Raw genomic sequence first — 19032 nt, 5'->3', positions numbered from 1 at the left:
GGTTTGAGGGTCGTTAGCGGCATGGCGGTACGGATGTTACCGGCATGCTGGCACGTGCATGCACACACTCTCGTTATAGGCCGCTATTTGCGGCGTCAAGGCTACTCGGGCAGGTTATTGGCGCCATGCCGGTAATGGCCGTTTTTTACCGCAAATCTCGTAATGAGGCCCATTTTGAGTAACAAAAAAATTATGTTGAGGAAGCTGTCAAAGGTGCAGAAATTGTAATGTTGGACAGGCAATCTTACATAGATGAATGTCAAAAGCAATTTAGCAACTCCTCGTTCTATGAAGAAATGTATGTTGACCCTACTAACCGACTAAAACAACATAAAGACATCAAAGTCGATAACGCCTTCAAATGAGGTAGGATCACTCAGTACGAGTATGAATACCTGATCGCAACTAATCCAAGTACTCCCAAATACCACTTTTTACTCAAAATTCACAAAACTCTGATCGACCCTCCAGGATACCCCATCTAGTCCGAAACAGGTTTGATTCTTGAACCCTTCTCCAAATTTGCAGACCATCATCTGAAGCCTTTTGTATTAGAAATGACATCCTATATACAAGACACTACACAAATGTCCAATCTCATAGAAGGGTATCCTTTCAATGATGAAAACGATCTGCTAGTGGGACTGGACATAGTCTCACTATACACTAGGATCCCACAAATGGTCACCATTAACATAATTGAAGAACTACTACTGAGTAAAGGACACACAGGGCCAACTTTCAATTCATTCATCCTGTGGTGCACAGACATTTCCTGAAAAGAGAACTACTTTAAGCATAATAATAAGTTGTTCCACCAAACATACAGAACAGCCATGGGCTCGGCAGCCACACAGACAGGTGCCAATTAATATGTAGAACTCTTAGAAACTAGTATTATTCTATCAGAAACCAACCCATATTTGGGTCACATCAAATTATCAAAACGGTAAATTGATGACATTCTACTAGCATAGAATGGTGACTCAGGCTCCTATGACTAGTTTTTCACATGGTTAAATACCCAGAGCACCTTCTTAAAATGTTCTTCGAACTACAGTGTTTTCTAAATGAATTTTTTGGACATATCTTTTGCAGTCGAATCCTGTAGAAAAAATGTGCTTTTCTATAGTTGCCATCCATGTCATACTATAGAGAATCTACCTTTTGGTCAGTTTTTACGGCTCAGACGTAATAGCACTACCAGATCTTCCTACGACACCGAAGTCAAGAACTTGAGCAACAAATTACTGAGGTTTTCTCAAACAAATTGTGAAAAAAGCATGCAAACATGCCAGTTACAATAACAGGGGAGCCCTCTTGGAATACAGGACCAAATCAAAAACCAATGATGACATTGGGCCTCATTACGAGTTTGGAATTAGCCATGCTGTTTTTAGCGGCATGGTTACCTCCAAACTCGGGTCCGGGTCCCGCAAAAGGGGACTTACCGGGCCATTCCGACCTTGGAGGGCCCGGTAATTCCCTTTTGCGAGACCCGGACCCGGTATGTCCCCATTCCCATTTGAGCCCCCATAGGGCTCAATGGGAATTTAGAGGATGATAACAACGGACCCGTTAATGACGGGTCCGTTGTTAGCATCCTAATCTGCTCACGGGTGACAGTATGCACGTTTGGCTAGACCAGACGTGCATACCGCCACCTGCGAGAAAACTCGTAATGTGGCGGCCTGGCATGAATGGTGCCGGTACCTTACCGGCACCTTTCATACCGCGGCCGCCAGGGTCGTAATGAGGCCCATAGAATTTGTCAGTACCTTTTAACCACTTGTCTAACAAAATAATCAAAATCATTAATAAGAATTGACACATTCTAGAATGGGGCAGTACACCTTTAAGGCATCCAGCTGTGCTTTCAAAAAAGGTAAAACCTGAAGGATCTGTTGAGCCGCAATCACATCTATGAGCCCGACAGCAGACAGTTGAGTATCAAAGAAGCATGGGACCTTCCGAAACCCACTGGACATACACCCTGTGGATCTTGTAGCTGCTGTGCCCAGACAAACAGAACTTGTCAGGTTGATGTTGGGTTTGAGAGAAAATGGACAGAGTGGGCCTCATCACGAGTTGGGCGTAGCCTTTAAATGCGGCGGTAACGGTATTACCACTGCATTTAAGGGTCTGAACAATCTCAGGCTGTGAGCATTCACCTCCAGCTCTAAACTGGGGGTATATGTGCTGCAAGAATGCTGATTATTGGCACAATTACTGCACAGTATTAGCGCCACTGGTAATTGCACTGAAAATTTCAATGGGGAATTACAGTTACCAGTCAACCCGTGATCCGGCAGTAATACCGCTGGAGGGTTGGGTGGTAACGCAAACACAGTTGGGCAGTATCCCAGTCGGGATACCGCCCAACTCGTGATGAGGCTGTCAGACTGCTAACCAATTGCAACACTGAAACTCACCCTAGGTGTGGCACTTTACAACAACATAGCATCAATTCGAAGATTTACAGTGGATAGTGCTTCTGAGAATCTGCCCTAGTGGTAATATATCTGCAGACATAAAAAGACTGTAAGAACAGGAATAGTGCTTGATTTTTCTTACTAAAAGCATAGAAACGGGCCTTAATCAGTGTGGTGATTAGTTCAGACTGTGATCTAGTCATTTGGCTCTATCCTTACACTATTGTATCCTATCACCATCTGATAACATTATGTTATAACCAGACAACTTTTTGAAGTCCAGGACCACTGGTGTGTACACTCTTTTGATACTCAGATGTTCCTACCATGGTTAATAACAACATTCCCTCATGTTGTTAAGCATTCGTAGCTCTCTTTCTTTTGGAGCACCATGACTGTCATAATGTTCGCTATGATAATCTTACACTGCATGAGTATATTCCCACCCGGCGCTTTAGCAACCACTGGTAGAAGTCTTACTTCCTCACCTCTGTGTGAATCGATACTCGCTACCTTGACAACACAATGCTGATGCCACATAATTGGCAATGAGGCCACGTCAGGAAAATCTCAAAATTGGAAGCTTTGATAAATGGCCAGCACTCTTTAAGCCGCACCATTGCGGACATTGATGTACGTTGACCTGGCAACCAAATGACACAGCCACACGCAACGATGGCTACCCCTCTGCAAATCTAAATAAACAAGCCTTGCATCTCTCCTGTTTAGTCTATGCAACAGAGGTATGCAGACAGATGGTTGCTGCGACAGGATGAGCCCCTTAGAAGGTGAGCTACTCAGTAATGTTTTCAATACACACAAACGGAACCCGCCATCTGTGTTTGCCCCGATGTGACTCTCTCATCTCGTGAGCACACCGTTATACTGTATTCATGATGCCTCACTTATTTTCTAGCCATTCAGACCACGAACACATAGTTTAAGCCCTCATATCTACCGAAGCACACATGGCCTGCAGTAATTCACGGGAGACATCCAGTCTTTATCTATGTGACTACTGTACAACTGAAAAGTCACAAGTAAGCACAACATGCTTGCCTCTCCCAGACATTGGGCCTCATTACAAGGTTGCCGGTCCGGTAACAATGGTACCGGCAAACTACGAGGTCTGCTCTCGGGTGCCTGTCAGCCTGGCAGGTCTCACCTGCCGGGCGGAACAGCACCCGCGAGCAGACCTACACAGTAGCACCGTCACCATTATTAACGGTGCCAATGCTACCAGCCTCCCCATTCCTATTGAGTCCTATGGGACTCAAATGGGAATGAGGAGTAATTTTTACCGGCACCAGGAAGGGGAATTACTGGGTCAGCCGGGGAATGCCCCGGTACATCCCCATTGCCGCCAACCTTATTATTACCCCCACTGACTTTTGTTTTATGTCCTGCTACATAGCTAACAATAACTAGAATGGGATTTTTACATAATCCTTGTTTCTCCACAATTCAGTTTGACTACAAATATACCAGTGAACAGTACACATAGCAACCATTACCACTTCACATATTAGCAGCTGAAGCTCTCTTCTGTTGAACATTCAAGTAAGTTTTCCTGCTGGGGCCACAAGGCCAGCCTCCATATTTTGCCCATACTAGTCTACAGTTATCAATTATATGTAATACTAGGGACTTTCAGCCAGACACTCCTTCTACCTCATCTTCCTGGTCTTCTTGTTTGTCTTTTGAAGCATTGCGCTTCTTTCGTTGTGTAGGTCCTCCAGCTGGTGGTGGTGGTGGCTCTTGGGGAGGAGCAATGGCAAAATCTGATGCCATTTTTAAGATAAATAGCGGTTTTCCTAATATTCCTCTGAATATGTGCTGTGTGTTAGATTGTTAATGGATAATGAGTAAGAATAGGTGTAGGAGCTGTGCAAGGGTACCTTTTGAGCTTCAGACTTCCTAGACCAGATGAAATGCAGTCCCGAAGTGTGCGTGAAGAACGAACTCGTTCGCGAAGTGCGGACGCATTCGCGAACACGTCATCATGTCACGCGCATGCTTGGTCACGTGGCAATGTTCGAATAGTCTGCAATGACGTCAGACGTTCGCGAACGTCGACAAACACAAAAACAGTGGAAATGTTTGCAAAAGGTGTATAGAAGTGTTAAAAATTATGCTAGAAGGTGGGGAATGGCAGGGTTTTAAGGTGAAACTTTCTAAATTCGAGAACAATGTTGCTATATTGAGCTAAGTATGATATTAGTGAGTGTAGTAAATTAGGGTGCACTGGTAAAAAACCATGAAATTCACTGAAAAATCATTGTTAAAAGGATGTTATGGTTAAGTTGCACTAATAAACACCTATGAAATTCAGTGAGAAAACTTTTTTAAAGGGACATTATGGTTACAAGTAAAGAAGAAAAGAAATTCACCAGTTATGGTAAGCTAAGCAACCACAACTCGTGCCACCATCGGGCACTGCTAAGATAAACACCCATTACATGAAAGATGACATCACAAATATCATTGATGACATTACTGATGACATCACATATTAAATTCATTTTGATGGACAGTCCCTAAAAGGGTTAGTGTTTCTAATGTTGGTAACAAGATGTCAGGGGTGATCGGGAGATCTATCATAAACTACTTATTGTATTAAAAAAACGTATTATCTAAAGAAAACATTATATTCCAGTGTTGTTGTTAATACAAGATCCTAATCATATATACACATAGGCAATGGTTGTAGCATGTACCAAATAAGTACAATATTTTTTATCTGGTAATTTCCGATAGTAAAATCATAAATGCTACCTTATCAAAGTTTCGCGAAATGTTAAACATTGAATAAATAGCTAACAATTTCAAACTTATGACACTCTTGTGTTAGCACAGAAAATACATTAAAAAAACAGAATGCATGCAAATTAGAGCCACATACAGGGAAACTAATGTAAGAAAGAAACAGCACCAAAACATGACAACAACAATAGAGTTGATTAAGATGTACACAAATGAATTGTGTGTTTGAGGCCTGCTTATTGCCCCATGTTATGTGCATTATACGGTCAACTCAAACTCTACAGAAAGTAATTTAAGAAGACATAAAAAGTTAAATCTTTATATATATAGCACCTTCTCAATTTATAAAATTCTTGTTGACAGTAAAAAGAAAAACTAGCCTCAACATATCAGGGAATAAAAACAAAACCAGTAGCCCAGCTATGTGATGCCATTAGTGATGATACCAATGACATTTTTGATGTCATCTTTCATGTACTGCGTGTAAGTCTTAGTGGTGCCCGGTGGTGGTGCGAGTTATGGTTGCTTAGCTTACCATAACCTGCAAATTTAGGGGGGTTTTCAGTTTTACTTGTTACCAACAACGTCCCTTTAGCAATGTTTTTTACACTGAAATGTATAGGGTTTTATTAGTGCAACTTAACCATAACATCCTGTTAACAAAGTTTTTTCACTGAATATATACATATGACAAAAATAAATGATAAAACCTTTGTTTTGTGCCGGGCACTCCCGGATTATATTTCTCTTAAGTAAACCGAATCCAATTTCAATGTTCTACCAATCCCACAACTCAATCCTATTGATTTTCTATCTCCTATTCCATTAAAGCCTTTTCTTTTAACTGTTATCGCAACCTCCCGGCTTTGCCATACCATATTGATCCCGAAATTGAACCATGCATACGTTAATTATGCTATTTTTGCCCAAAACACTTGAAACAAATTTCTCAAGCCACAGAACGGACAATCCTAGGAATGCTGGATTCTACAAAAGTGCCAAATATTCAGGTGTTTTGAAATATGGCAGAATACATATGCTCAGGCTTACGTGTGAAATCAAAGACATCATTTAGTGGTCACCAGGAGTTGCAATTGCTACCCCTGAGATCTCCCTTGCTACCCCTGTGGTCTCCCTTGCCACCCCTAAAAAAAAACGTTTCTTTTTTTTTCTTTTTTAATGCATGCTCCTGGCCTGTGGCCAGCGCTGTATGGCTCTTTGTTTCTGGAGTGGCTGGCTTTCTTGTTCAGGTTTCTTAAAAAATAAAAAACAGGTGTTCCACAAGTCTAACACTTTCAGCAGTGACCCTAAATAAGAAAGAATCGGAATACCAAATAATGTGTCTTTCTGGAATTCTATACAATAATTGCTAGACTCATTAAAGGTTTATTTCAGGCACACTTCATTATCATTGGCCATTGACGTCTGCTTGCATTCATAGTCATTTGGTAATAGGGGCCTATACACACTGATCTTAATGATACATATGGCGATCCATTCATGTATGAAATGTATATCACATTATAGTGATGTCATAACCATATTTTTCGTAGTGCACGTAGGAACAATATGATGTGATGCCACTTCCTGTTTTGTCAAGGGGTGAAAGGTCGTGTTCCATCGCTTCCCGCGATATCACTTCTGGGTGGGGTCAAATGACATCTCTTCCTGTGGTGTCATCAGAGGTCAAGGGTCATGTGATGTCATTTCCCCTAACCCTGGCATTTTGGTGAAATGACATCCCTGCGTGAAATATGCCAATGCATCAGATTTCTGATGATCAACAGTACAAAAGAACATTTTTAGATAACGTCACTGAAGTAGTGGTTGATAGTATCTTAATGCCAAATTAAGGTGCAAGCCCTATGGAAAACATATTGGAGTATTACTCTATTCATTGAGAAAGATTTATAACTACAAGAACGAGTTTACCCAACAAAATCATTTCTAATCCCACCCGATCCCAAATTATAGCAAATAAGCTAGCTACTACCTTCCAAAACAAAATAATTTCCAGACCAACATAAAATCCCAAATCAGATTCTAGTCTCCTCCGCAATAAGCTAGACACAAACACTTCTCTAAATTCCTTGAGTCATTCCGAAAGCTGCAGGGGAACAATACTCCCCACCCCGTGCCTTCCTCTCAAAAAGTCAATGCCTATCCGAGGCCTCCAATTCTTTACGACCAGCAATGCATCCTTCACGTAGGATAAAATACCAGATAGCCTCAAGAAAGTCATCATCACAAACTTTGTTAAAAACAAATCAATGTAGATGATCCCAGGGATGTCATTTGGGGGATGCCAGGGGTCCCAACTGCGACCTCTGAGATCTCCCTTGCTACCCCTGTGGTCTCTCTTGCTACCCCTAAAAATATAATACGTTGTTTTTTTTCTTTTGTTATTAAATGGAAGCTCCTGGGCTGTGGCCAGCATCATTTGGCTCTTTGTTTCTGGAGTGACTGGCTTTCTTATTCAAGCCTCTTAAAAAAACAGGGGGTTCCACAAGTGTAACACATTGAGCAGTGATCCTAAATAAGAAAGAAAAGGAATAACAAATAATCTTTCTGGAATTCTATACAATAATTGCTAGACTCATTAAAGGTTTATTTCAGGCACACTTCAGAGGTGAGTCACTGATTTAGTCTGTTCTTAAAAACCTTAAATTTGCAAGCTATATGTATTTTGCTTTTCACACATTGCAGTTATAGCATGTGTTTTACTGCTACGATCATCACAAGCCATTCCATCTCAGTGTCCTCGGTCACTTGAGAAAATCCTTGTGCCTAAAAGCTTGTGTACAGTGTAGAAATGTTTGACCATACCATATCAAATGGCCCTTGATTTCATTGTGCCACAATTAATGCTTTGTTGTAATGTGTCTATCTTTCCTATCTCCCTGGCATGCTGTTTCGGATGTTTGTTTGTATGTATGAGGCAACGAGTGCCCAGAGTATGGGATGCTGTGTGAGTGCACTGCTTTCCCTGTGCTGCTGCCAATTCTTTAATGCACAGTTATGAACTTCCTGTGATGTCACTTCCGCTACCCCTGGCATTTTGGTGAAATGACGTCCCTGGATGATCCTGAGAATTATTACCCAATTTCTCACATCAATTGCATAGCAATAGCTATGGGAAAAAATCTCTACTATAAAACTATTAGAACTCTGCAGAATGAATATGCTCCACAAGAGCGCCAAGGTCACCATCCTGTTCATAAAAGATCAGCTACTAAAATCAGTAGACACTAACTTGACACTAACTCATCAATGGTTCTAGTTTTGCCAGATCTATCAGCAGCATATAATACCTTTAACCATCCCCAAGTCTTCAGAAGATTACAGACCATGATGGGGATCAGGTGGACATCTAGGACACAGCTAAAATCATTTTCTGAAGTACTGTTGGCATGAACCAGGCCTGGAGACTTTAAAGCCCCTTCCTTCACCCGCAAAAGAAGGTTCCCATAAGGTTGAAGCATCTCCCCATGTCTAATAACTTTTGCATAAATCCACTGGTTTTACTTATAGAACATTTCTCATCTAAATTCCAACTATTGTATGTATTTTTCTGGGCATTTGTAAGGCTCTTATACGTCAAAGAAATGGTGTTTCAAAGCTCCCATGGGCAGAAGGAAGGAAACAAGGGAAAACAACAGAACAGTGGATTATGCAAAAATACAGAAATGAAAGCGGTCCTACTAGGCCTTGTGAACATTTGGATTGTGCAAGTGCAGAGAGAGAGAGAGAAGTGAAGGGTGAAGGGGGAAGAGGGAAGTGGTAGCTTATCCATGGAGGTGAAGTGCCAGGGAGGTATTTGAACGGCAACAGGTAAGTGCAAGAGCCGGTTGCGAAGGCAACAGGTGAGTGCCAGGCCGTGAGCACTGGATGGAAGAGGGGTCACCAGCCCCTCCAATAAGTGCAGGCCTGCCAGTGCATATCTATTTGCTGATGACACCCAGATGTCTTCAATCAGAACATCAAACCAACCATCACCTTCCCCCCTCCAAACAGGGCAGCACTGGATGATTGATAACTCTTTGTGCCCAAAGGCAAGCAAAATGGAAATCAAGTTTTTTTCCATATCCACCATATCCTTTAGAAAAGGCCTGGGTCATTGGGCTCAGCGGGCCCACCTCCCAATTCAACGTAACTTGATCCTGATCTACTATTCATCCCTATCAATACATGAAATAACTAGAAAATCACATTTCCAACTACAGCTTTTAAAAATAATGACTTCCTGCATATGACCCAAAACATTCATTCACCGAAGCGTTACTTGTTTTCCCAGCATGAGTATTGCAAAAGCCTGCATCTAGCTCTGGACAAGGCAATGACTCAAGAACTTCACTGTATTCAGAGTAAAACAGCCAGGCTTGCAATGGGTGACAAATCCCATAGCGTATTCTCCCAGACAGGAATCCTTGACAATAGCTAACAAATCTAAGATCGTGTTCACAACGCAGGTTTGCCGGTAAATCAACATTAATGCTGCATGGTAAATACTGATTGTTTTTGGGTAAAGTGGAGTATTCACCTCCAGCCTGTTGCTGGATATGATTCCTCCACTTTACTGCCAAACTAAGAATTCCTTTACTGCCAAAAAAGTGTCTTTTCTACCGCTCCTCCAAACTCGACTCAGTTCCTTTGTATTTTGCAAATGGCCTATGTCGGGCCAAAATAGTCATGTCCCTTCTTGAAAGTGTAATAACTGGGCACAACTTTAAGATCCACAGCAAACACGATAATTCCAGCCAAGTATCTTGAGCAATATTCCCAAAGTGTTTCTAATGAAGAAAACCTTTGACAATTAAAAGGAAAACGTTGAGGCCTGGAGTTTCAAGAAAGCCTTTTCTGATGCTATGTAATGTTGGAATATGATGACTAAATCGTACTGAAAGAGTACCACAGATGATTCCCCATGTGGGGTGGAGTGGGGCTGAGTGGAGCGGTCTGGTGTTCTGGTTTTAATGGTTTGAGCTTGTAATTGCACTACAGACATTTTTGCAGAGGAGCACTGTTCCCTTTATCAACCTCCGCGTGTGCGGAGAATGGCGTCAAGTGGAGCTGAGTGGAGCGGTCTGGACGGCCCGGGAGACCGGAACCAGAGGAGTTTGGTGGTAACAGTTCACTAAATGAGTAAATATTTGGGTATATTACTGGCGGACATAGAATATTGAGATCATAAGCGGCATGGCCAAAAAGGTGGTAAAGAAACCATAATCAATGTAGGAATAAAATGTGAGACCAGACCAAAGTGGTTATTGCACGGACCAGTAAGGTTGTTGAAGACTCTGATGTGGCTTGGTATATAAGGCAGATAAAAATGTTGTGTCGAGAAACCAGCTATCAAAAGGAGAAATTACGGAATATTTTGAACATACAAATAATGGAGTGTATTAAACAAATGCCGATCAATGTAAACAAATCTGTGAGTAATATGTCAAATCAGCTGCCAATAGATATCAATTCTTTGTTGAACTTATGTTACTCACAAATGGAGGTTAATCAGTATTTGAGTGGAACACATTCTCCTAACCCAGCTCATATAAGGGACCGCGACCCTGGGGTAAAACCATCAGATAACCTGGATGCTACCCATGATCTCTTCAAACCTAGAGATGAGGAGGAACATATTAAATTGATAGGCTTGGAGGATCAAACAATAAAGAACTTGGTACATCGAGAATCAGTGAACTTTGCCCTAAACATATTATTGAAACTGAGCACATGGATACAAGGTGAAGTTTAGCATACGATAATATTGGGGGGGATTGGAAAAAGGGCTTGCGTATGTAATTAAAGAGAAAGTGCCAGCAAAGGAAATTGCAGGCAACAGTAATGGCGGCCCATTGCCAACACCAATTGATTCTCTGGTAAAAGCAATTACTGATATACTTGAATCTACAAAGGATGAGGATGAGATTAACAAAGCGGATAAGGAGCCTTTGCTGGTATCAATATATTATTCATACTTAACAAGGAAAGAGTGGGGTTCATTTAAAAAGGGCAAATAAATGTAAAGCAAATAAAAGTACTGCTACTCAGAGAGAGACAGGAAATATGGAGGGGAATACGTAGTCAGAGGATACTACGCAAAAGCAGCAATCTAAGAAGGCCTGTAAAAAGGCTTAGAGGAAGTTAAAAAGTAGATCAAACCTACCAGGAACACCGACCAGTTGGCTGATAAAGCTTAATAATAACTCTAAGGAATGTAGTAACTTAGAATCGTCCGCCCGGATTTCCAAAATGGATTCTGTCATTTGCAATGAATCAATGGGGATCATTATAATGTTGGTGGTAGTCGTGCCGGTAAATACCGGCACGGTTGCCGCCAGAATAATTTTTTTACTGGCAATGGGGATGTACCAGGGCATTCCAGCCCTGCCGGACCTGGTAATTCCCCTTCGCTGGGTGCCAGTAATAATTACTCCCCATTCCCATTTGGACTCAATGGGAATGGGCAGGATGGTAGCAACAGCACCGTTAATAACGGTGCCAGTGCTACCGTGTAGGTCTGCTTGCGGGTGCCAGCCCGCCTGCCAGATCAGACCTGGCGGGCTGTAAGGCACCCGCTCACAGACCTCGTAGTTTTCCGGTCCAGAAACAACGGTACCTGCAAGCTTACCGGTACCGTTGTTAACGGACCGGCAAGCTTGTAATGATGCCCAGTATCACTGAAGGACCCAGGATGGGCTAATCCCATGGAACACAGGTTGGAAATTGCTCAACTATTTGTGAAACGTCCATTGGATATGAAAAGCGTAAGATTTGTGCGTAGGATTTGACAATGAGGGCAAGTCCTGTGCATTATATTTCACAATCAGATGTGTCTTCCCAGAGGAAGAGAAAGTGCCACTAAATGGAGCAAGACTTTAAGAATGATTGGGATGCATCCCAGTTTTGAGAATATTGACAAGTAGAGATTTTGATTACTTGGAAAAATTGAAAATGACTAAATGTTCAGCAACTCGAGTGCATTGTTAAACAAAGTAAGTGGTAAAAATGATAAAGAGTCAATCGCACTCTGCTAAGATTTGGCTATGATATCGGTCAATATGGTCAAGATGTCAATAACGGGGATAACAGTGAGAATGCCAACCTCAAACTAAAAATAGCTATGCAAGAGGGGGGTCATTCTGTAGCAATTGTGAGGATACAACACAGTGGTGAGGAGGAAGGAAAGGGGTGGTCGTGATTGGCAACGTGCCTCCCAATACATCCTGATAAGAGACCATGGGCCTCATTACAGGTCCGGCGGTAACCCTGCCAATGCTGCCGGTGGGTTGGCACCAGACTTGCAATATTTACTGGTGCCTGGCTTGCCGGAATCACTGGGGTATTACGACTCTGGCGATCTGGGAAGTCAGGCGCCGGTAAATTGTTAATCGCCATTCCCATTTGAGTCCCAGAGGACTCAAATGGGAATGGAGATGACAGAAGCACCAGCAATGTTAATAACGGTGCCAGTGTTTCTGTGAAAGTCTCCGGGCAGGTGCCGTTCCGCCCACCAGGTCTGACTCTGGCGTGCGGGCTGGCACCTGCCTGCAGACTCATTGTGTGCCGGTCCGGTAACAACGGTGCCGCTAGGCCTACCGGCACCGTTGTTACCGGACCAGCACACTTGTAATGAGGCCCCATGAAAGCTAGAAATAGAATCTTGGAATACACACAGACATACCCATCTCCTGAAAGGATTTAGTTGGCTCAAGCCATTTGCTTTGTTCTGCAGACATTAATATGTTGTAGGAGACGTGGGTAACATTGTTTATTCAGATTGATGGTTATGTGGAATATCATAATGTTACAAAAAAAGGAGAACGGTATTACCCAAGGGGTGGCCTGTTTACTCCGTGTCACAATGAATATAAGTCAGAAGAAGTTAGGCCGGGGGATGGCGATGCCAATGTTTTAATCATGAGCATGGAGATTAATGCAAATATCAAAGTGTTATTGGTGAATATATATGATCCTCTGTTTGGTGGGTGTACGGAACATATACATATGTATTTGTACGATATAATTGGTGCAAGGCTGGCTGGGAATTCAGAGGAAACCATTATTATAGTTGATGATCTAAATGCCAGATGTTGGGAAAGTGGAAAGAACAGAAGATCCTAGGGTCTAAATGTACAAATTACGTTGACCATACTCCCTCTAGTAGACAAGGAAATAGATGGATAGAATTTGTTAGTGATTTAGAGTTAGGGGTGTTACATGGGTGCATTGAAGGTTGATGTTCCAGTGTCTGCAATTTGGTGACTAGGAAATAAGAGATCTATAATAGATTATCTATTTATTTGTGAGAAGGGAAGGAAGATTGTTAAAGAACAAAAGGTTAATTTTTATAATTTTCCCCGCATGCTATATTTACTGTAAGAATAAGGTTGAGAATAAAATAAGAGCATGGGATGAGGATGCTGGGAGAAGTGAAAATGAATGAGGGGAAAAATCTGCTCTGGTGGGCAGACCGTAATTTGTGTGCGATGCTTAGGTATATAATGGAGTGTTATGAGAAGGATATATACTCATTACAAAATGTTCTCAGATTTAAATTGTGTCCTGGGTGAAAGGTATGACTGATATGTTTTTACCAATTGGAAATGTTAAGGAACAGCGATTAAAGCAGGGTAAGGGTGGAACATATAATATGATAAAGAAATTGTAAACAAAAAGAGTCAGGCAGTTGACACACGAGATTCAGAGAATCAAAGTGACAGTTTCTGACCCGGTGAGATATAGTACATGTATAAAAAAGGCAAAGAATGGCTATAGAAACTGGGTTGAATGTTATAGAATGTCACAGAAATAGAAAATATCAAAATATGTATTTAATGTTTAAATCAGGGAAACACAAACAAATTATGGAAATCCTTTAGAAAGGTATTCTTTTACTAAAATAATAGGAGAAAAGGAATGGTGTAACAATATAGCCCAATATGTTAATGGAGGAGTAAAGGATAATTCTCCTATGGAGTCAGTGAATATAGGCCTGGATTTCTATGAAATTTTAGAATTGATTAGGAAATTAAAACATTCTAGGGTGCCTGGCCGAAACAGGATAACGAATATAGCAATGGTAAGTCAACCAGAGAGATGGGCAACTATCGCCTGTACCCTATTTCAGGCAGTTAATTGGTTAAACACTATACAAGATTCCTGGAGAGTATCACATTTGATACCGATTTTTAAAAAGGGCAATCGCTAAGATCCAGAAAACTATAGATTTATATAATTACTGGATGTCTCGAGCAAGTCATATTCGACTTTAGTGCTACGAGAAATTAGAAGGTGGACTGAGTGGGAGAATCTGCTTAGTGTATTTCAGATAGGCTTTAGGTCGGGTCTATCAACAATTTACCATTTTTTTTGTTGAGTCTACTTGTAGGACAAACTGCAGTGAAAGGAAAGCCCCCTTTTTATGGTGTTCATAGATTTCACAGCGGCTTTTGATACAGTGAACCAGGAAAATAATGGGGAAAATTGAGAAAAGTTAGACCAGCGGAAGAGCTGGTACACGTGATGCTGCATAAGGACACATGGGCTAAGGTGAGGTTGCACAGCATGGGAAACTTTTCCAAGGAGATCCCTATTTGGAAAGGAGTGAAACAGGGCTGTCTAACAGCTCACTTTCTGTTAAATTTCTACCTGTCAGACTATGAAAAGAGACTGTTAGCAGTAAACAATTATCCCGCAAAAATGTAGAATATTCATGTCCCCTGCTTGTCTTATGCTGATGATGCGATCATCTTTGATCACTGATTAATAGGATAAAAAAAGGAGAGAAAATGATCTGGGGTAAATATAAAGAGGAACTGCATGTTATGTTGGAGGCATGTATGTGAAGGAAATCTTATTTTCACTATGGAAGGGAACAAAGCGTCCAGACTTGCATATTTTTAGGATTGGATATCATGCCAAAAGCAAGAAAACTGGAATTAATGGCCCGGAGAATAGCAAAGGCGCTATTGGTAATGGGTATGATAAAACATTTAGCAGAGAAAACAGTGTGTTATAGTCTTTTAGGAATTATAGAGGCCCATAAGCAGAAATTATCAACCATTGTGGTACATTCACTAGAGGCAAAGAATGAAAACTATGATATGTGGATAGATAAAACAGAAGGGATGATTTGGTGGAGAATCCTAGAAGCTATAAGGGACTCTGATGGAAGCTATAAGAATAGAGCTTGGACGTCCCTTCTTATCCCCCATAATTGAACAAAATAAAGTCAATTTATTTATACAATTAATGACATAAGAATGAACCTCCATTATAACAATCCTAAAAGGGGCTATGGAGGAGGGGATGCCGTACACTCTATCAGAATTTAAGAGAATTAACAAGGAATTTTTAAGTGACATAGCCTGGAACCCTAAGTGTACAGAGGGGGCCCTCCTCTAAGAATAAAATTAATTGAAAATGTGGGATTGGACTAGAAACCATGAATATTTGGGTAGTTTAAAAAGTTTAAACTTCCCAGATTACCTTCAACTTTATTTAAACCACTGAAATATCTGTATCAATTCCCTTGCCAGAACGTTTTTTCCTGTTACCATTAAACAAATTGAAGGTGCAGGCGATTTGTGGAAGTTAGTGGGGAATACCGTCAGAGAATCAATACTGTGGAATATGTAAACAAAGAGTACATTTGGAAACTACCAGACATGTGTTGACAGGGTCTAAGGAAATGTGGATGAGATATGGTCGCCATTATGGAAGATTGCAAATGAAATAGATGAAATAAGGTCAGATACATTTTGGTATAGAATTCTGTCAGGACACAGACTGTCAATAGCTCTAGCAAGTATTAGAGTATGAAATGAAGTAGAAAATGTATTAAATATAATGGAGATTATATTTAAAGAGTTGAATAGAATGATCTCTAAAAATAAGAATAAATGGATTTGGTGCACCAAATTGATGAAACAGTTTAGATGAGTATACAATGTTTTTAAAGGTAAATAACTAAGGGGTATTTTTTTCTTCTTATGAAAGAGTTATGATGTATTGCATATCGCCATTGGTTTTAAATAGGTGTATTGAATGTAGTCTAAGAGTTGATGAATGTGTCTATTTGATGAAATACTGCAATTTATATGTTTACATATGTGTGAAAAGTTGTATAAAACTGAAGCACACTAATTAAAAAAGATTCCCCATGTGAGGACCATATGCTGTAAACAATTTACAAACCATGGTCTCAATGATGGACCCCTACGTACAGTTTGGAAACTTGAACTTCCTGAAACACAGACCACCCTCATCACTGGTTGGCAAAGAAAGATACTGGGGTACTTTTACATGAGTAATACTTGCACAGGATGCAGGTCATGTTTGTTTGGAAATACGTCTAAAAGGTCCCCTTTGTGCTTTTCTTGGCATTTCCAAAATGGAGTGGAAGTGCACAGAGTAAAACACAGGTGAAATTGCTTTTACTCTTTACTTTTAGAATCTATTTTGGAAAAAGTGTAAATGATTTGCAAGTGGCATTTGCGATGGGTTCCTATGGAATCCTCCACTTTTACTGGGTGCCAAAGTCAGGACAATTCCATTGCAATCCATTGGTTTTCAATTCTGCCAGCATGAAAATATATTCTGTTCGAAAATCACGGTGCTAGTTAAATCTTTAATGCACAATAGGAATATTTGCCCTATTCCGTGTCCCTACTCTGCCTCGAAATAGCATGGAAATCCCCCGGATTGTAAAAGCATAAAGAGTTTACTATTTTGTTTTAAACTTTGATTTACAATCTATGTGGGGGAAGAGTGGCGTTAGAAAATGGCCTGTTATATCTCAAAAAAAGATGATCTATATGTCAGGAATACACTACGCCTGTACTGTGACTATCTTCTGCACTACCTTTGCCTCTTGCCTATCTCCAGCTCATAACTCCAACCCCATCCTCCTGCCGCAAAAGATGTAGCACTTTTATGCAACATGGTTGCAATAATGAGTGGTACAAAACAACAATAAAATACAAATATAAAACAATAAGATCAGTCCCCATATGTAAGGTGTAACCTGAGGTCCAGGTACTGCCATCATTCATATGCCAATTCCAACCTATGGAATCTTTCATCAGATCAGCATGATACAATATTTTGCCAAGTGAAATGTGTGTGCAAATGTTAAGATCCCAAACCGCAATGTGAAGAATCCTATTACAATTGTATATTAATCCTAAAACATGAATGAAAAGGGACATTTATTGATTGCAACACTGAAATTCAGATTCACAACTGTTGGTATAAAACAGAAACTTTTATATAAGCTTTTTTTATATTACATATCATATAAATGGCACTAGCTTATATACCCGGTGTTGCCTGGGATTTCATTTTCACATAGGTACTATTTGTTAGAAATACCTCAATGCAGCTTTATGCTTTACGGAAAGGCTCCATAAGAAAGGTGAAAAGAAAAATTCACTACATTTTTTGATTATTTAATTAAGACTACACAACACAATTTTGTGTACTTCTTAAAAACTCATTCCAAAACGTATAACTGTACGTGAAAACAACATGGCGATTCCTGAGCTGCATGGTGGATGACATGATGCTGACGGTGCCAACAAATATGGACTTAAAGTTTAATATTACCAAAGTACGTGTTCATCCTAAGGCTTGTTTATAAACAAAAATGTTTGTTTTTCCAGTTGGAGGAAAGATATAAAACTGATTCAGGGAACCCGCACTAGAACACACAACATAGCCTGTGGGAGAAACATGGAGATTCCAAGTTGATAGCAGTGCACTTGATTGACTGACCCTGTGCCTTGTTGATCGTGATACCGAATGGCAGCCTGAACAGAAACTGTAGGCACTTGAAATTTAATGGCATGTTTGTTGAAATACACACCCTAGGTGGGTCGAGATTGCGAGTCAGCATGATGGGTGACCCAACTTTCAGTCGAAGGTGATGTTGTGGCATTCCTGGGGATTTGAGTGAGTTGAGGAATTCTGTTGGATAGTTTACAGCTTTGTCTGCATCTGCGGTATTGCTTGAGTTGTACTCAGTAACTGTGCCTGGTAGCATTTCCTGAATCTGATTATTAATAGCAACAATTTGGAAACTTCTGGAATGCTACCTGCCTTCACCTTCGCCTCTCAGGTCCATTTGCCTCCCACATACCTCGCCTTTACCTCCCATAGGCATTCACCTTTCGCCTCTCTTAGGCCTTCAGCTCCCATACACCAATGCTTTGCCAAGCCACAAACCCACAATTTTTGACTTTTATATATATATAGATTTTGAAAAGCTACCCATCGACATTTTTCAAATTCAATAATCATGGAGGGGTTGATACACAAAGAACACATTTTCTACGGAAATTTGATTTTATGCTTAAATCTGTCCAGAACGCTAATGGAGTCACAAGAAGTCAATGGCAACTTACTGCTATGAGAAAGGTATTACCCACTTTTGCCGAATTGCATTTTGTCATTTTTTTGCCGTTTTTCACCACTTTTTTATCGCAAATGTTTAGATGGTGGTTTGAGTTAGATATTTAGGAAGGGGGTGGAGACAGATGTAAGTGGGGTGCTGTGGGTCTCTTCTTTATTTTTGTATTAAAAAGTGTTACACTCAGCAAAAGAAAATTTGCGTGATGCAAGTCAATAAAAGAATTTGAGAAATCGTTATAGATCCCAGAGAAAAGATTTGCGATTAACCACAGATTCTCTAAAATTGCCACTTATGTTCTTTGAAAACTTTGTACCCATCATTCCAAAATATTGGCACACTATATATCCCTTCTTAATCTGCACATTGCACACATTCAAGGACAACTTTAAACTTGTGTGACTACACTTCAAGTTACACTTTTAT

The 19032-nt window shown here is 40.6% G+C and overlaps 1 protein-coding gene across 2 annotated transcripts in view; it reads right to left on the bottom strand.

Moving 5' to 3' along the window:
* Window positions 1–19032, bottom strand: part of LOC138526336 (G-protein coupled receptor family C group 6 member A-like) — a 420619-nt gene that overhangs the window by 263763 nt on the left and 137824 nt on the right. The window lies entirely within an intron of this gene.

This window comes from Ambystoma mexicanum, chromosome 7p, assembly GCF_040938575.1.
Source record: "Ambystoma mexicanum isolate Mex_15411 chromosome 7p, UKY_AmexF1_1, whole genome shotgun sequence".
Lineage (NCBI taxonomy): Eukaryota > Metazoa > Chordata > Amphibia > Caudata > Ambystomatidae > Ambystoma > Ambystoma mexicanum.
This window is presented reverse-complemented; position numbering and strand designations above follow the sequence as displayed.